At 46.0% G+C, this 3343-nt stretch overlaps 1 protein-coding gene across 1 annotated transcript in view; it reads left to right on the top strand.

Annotated features, from left to right (window-relative positions):
- Positions 1-41: 41 nt before the first annotated feature.
- The window catches only part of LOC103354815 (tubulin-specific chaperone cofactor E-like protein), a 22698-nt gene continuing 19396 nt past the window's right edge, over positions 42-3343 (top strand). The window contains exon 1 of the mRNA XM_008278364.1: positions 42-111. The gene's annotated coding sequence lies outside the window, so the exon portion shown is untranslated. The remainder of the gene's footprint in view (positions 112-3343) is intronic.

Below are 3343 nucleotides of genomic sequence, written 5' to 3'. Positions count from 1 at the left end.
CACCACGAGACATTTAAACTACGTAACGTCCGTTAAAGTGGGCGGGGCTTCATCTGTCACCAACCGAAGAACAACAACAACAAACTGAAGGCTCGGGGGGTTCCGGGGACGGTGAGTGCTGCAGTCCTTCAATAAACCGTATCAGTGACTAAATACGACACGAATCCTTACGTTAGCTGCAGACTGCGGAGCTCCAGACAGTAAACTCGCTCCGGCAGCCACAGAAACCACTTCGGCTCCGCGGAGCTTGAACTTAGCTCCACCGCTGCGCTGCTGCCGGACCGACGGCGCTGCTTTTTTCGGGGCTGTCGCTGCTGCCGTCGGCTTGCGTGCTGCTAAAAATGGCCAAATACGCACCGTGACACCGTTTAAATGTCGACTTCAAGATTGCTGTCGTGTCGCTTTTGTGCCAGAGACGTTGCGCAACCAGGCCTCGGTCAGAAGCAGCCCCCCGAACGACGCTTGCGAGCACTCGCAGACCCGTTGAGCCGAACCCGGTTCAAAAAAGTGCTGTTTTATTTTTGGCATCGCTCGTCGGCAGGCTCCGGCAGCGGCCACAGTCAGACTTTTGACCTTCTAGGAGCCTTTATGTGTTGACTTTTAGTTCGGCTTCATAATTTAATTGAAGATGTGTGTTGTTTTCCCAAAAACTAACTTTTGAAGTCAGTGTGGTGCAGCTGAACTGCACCGCTGAGGGCAGCAGCGAGCAGCTTTTAAAGTTGATCTTTGATTAGGAGAGACAGCTACCTGGTTGTTGTTTGGGCCGAAATGAACTATTAAAAAAGCACAATTAAAGTCGATTGATATCTTTTATTTCAGGACCAATGACGATACTTACTGTTAGTCTTGAAGGAGACTCATAAACCAGATTAGGAGGAGACACATTTAAAAGTCCTGGTGTGAACATTCAGAACATCACAAAAGTTTACTGAAATGCATTTTGTGTATTTGTGTTGTTACATATGTTTGATTAAAAGACTTCTTCTCACCATTTATCCTGTGATGTTAAAGTTTAGTTTTACTTATCAGCAGCTCCGGTCACACTTTGACCTTCTGTCAGTCTTTATGGTTTGACTGTTATGCGAGTTATTCTCTATAAACTAGTTGTGTAGGTCGGCTTGTTGCTGCACCACTGAGGCCAACAGCGAGTAGCTTTTAAATGTTTTTTTTTGGTTTAGTTTTCTTTAAACAGCCCAGGAGAAGCCGACTGATGTCTTTTTTTCAGGGCCGATACCATTTTTTAATTATCAGTAATGAAGGAGACCGATGTTTGAAACCAATATATTTTAAATAAAAAATCAAAATCCTCCTGTAAGAATGTAGAATAACCCATGTCCAACGCAAAACTGTGTTGAAACGACTGTATTTATTGATCTTTTCCAGACATGTTTTTGTAAAAATAGAACTTTTTTTCACCATTTATCCTCCGGCGTCGATAAGCCGTGACCTGCTGCTACCCGGCAGATACTGTGGGAGGGAGGTCATCGCTCGAAACCACCGAGTGGTGACGACTAGGCTCGCACAAGATAACTCACAATCTGCTCACTCCTTATTACTCTGAGCTTGATCTATTTTTAGGGGATGTTTTTCATCACGTCTTGTTGTTGCACTTCACTCCCCGTACAACGTGAGCACGTGACAAATAACTCGATCCCGACTTGCCCAGACGTTGTGAAATCGGAGCCAGACGCCGCAGCCGCTCAGGCCTCGGGGCATGATGGGAAATGTGGGATCTAACAGCTGATTGGTTTAGAAGTTGACTCAGANAAGCCGGAGAACCCGGAGAGAACCCACGCTGCACGGGGAGAACATGGAGACTCCACGCAGAAAGATCCCGGGTGTCCTCACCGGGACGCGAACCGGCGACCTTCTTGCTGCGAGGCAACAGTGCTAACCACTGCGCCACCTTGCAGCCCAATCATGATACATGTCTGTCCTAATTTGTGCGCTACTCTTTTGTGTGTCGTGCCTCGTTTATACTTCGCTGCACGTTTGTGTGCTAAATATAAAACATCTGATGCCGTGTTGTGAATTGAACTGTAACTGAATAAGTGCAACAAGCTGCCATGAGCACGGCTCTGCTCCATCGACGGGGTTGTTAAAATAACAGAACTGTGGACAGATGATGCAGACGAGCCACACGTCACACGTAACTGTCTCGTGTTGTTTAGTCCTGCTTAGCAAGCTTATTCTGTAGGATGTAATGATCTGGCTGCACCTCGCTGTCGTTCTGCTTCAGGGGGAAAAGACGCTTTGGGCTCCAGTCAGAGTGGAGCTACGCCGAGGATGCAGCTTTGGTGTTTCCTCAGAGCAGTGATGGTTGGGACATGAGCTCTGTGACTAAAATGCATCATCCACATTAAAGAAAAACGAGCCAGCAGGGCTGTTTTTCTGCACATGCTCTTGTAAAACTTAAAGATTCTCAGCGGGACAAGTCGCCACCTGGATGTCGGGTGTCGTTGTGTCCTGTAAGCAAAGTGAAAACAGTAACGCACAGAAGGACAAAGGAGAGGACATTTACAAGCTCACCAGAGTCAGTAGCATGACTCCTGTAGGTCCAGCAGTAGCATATTCAGAGCTTCATTGTAATTTAGCTGATAGCTGATGAGGTGTTTCAGTCTGGATCAAAGTAAGGATCCCACTGGCTGGCCAACATTCATTGTCTCTAGTATAAATATCAATGAAATACCGTCTGCATGTTTCAGTTTGTACATAAAGTAGTTTAAACTCGATCAGTTCAGCTGTAAACACGTATTCCTGAGCGTCTCTACCAGCAGACACAAGGTGAGACGTGTGTTCAAGAATATGAGTCGTAAACCTGAACCGCAGACTTGATATGAAATAAATATTTATGGTTGTACAGGAAACGGTATTCTTTTTAATTTGTTAAAGACAAAATGTGTATATATATATTTCTGCACCCAAGAACCGGGAGCCTGATTGAAACGAGTACGATTTTGTTTGTTTGTTTGTTTTGAGCTGAAGTGGTCGTGGTTCAAGTGAACGATGATCATCAGGCTGATCTGGTTCCTTCTGTCAGCAGAGGTAGCTGCTGCTCCAGGTAGCGGCTGCTCCAGGTACTGTGGTTGGAAACAGTCAGATTTCTTCCCCATTGACTCAGTCTCTTTCTGCCTGACGGGTTCACTGTTACTGTGTTCCAATGACACAACCACACATAGCCGATTGTGTTTTTTAAAAAAAGCAGCGAGGTGAGAGAGAGAGAGGTCCGACACACCTGATGATAAAAGTGTTCAGGTGCAGGCAGACAGATCTCCAATGAGTCAGTCAGGAAGACAAAGTAGCCCCACATTCAACCTGGAAGATTTTAACAACGATCACGGTT

This window comes from Stegastes partitus, unplaced genomic scaffold (assembly GCF_000690725.1).
Source record: "Stegastes partitus isolate 25-593 unplaced genomic scaffold, Stegastes_partitus-1.0.2 Scaffold121, whole genome shotgun sequence".
Classification (NCBI taxonomy): Eukaryota; Metazoa; Chordata; class Actinopteri; family Pomacentridae; genus Stegastes; species Stegastes partitus.
Note: the sequence above shows the minus strand (reverse complement) of the source record. Positions and strands in the feature narration are given on the sequence as shown.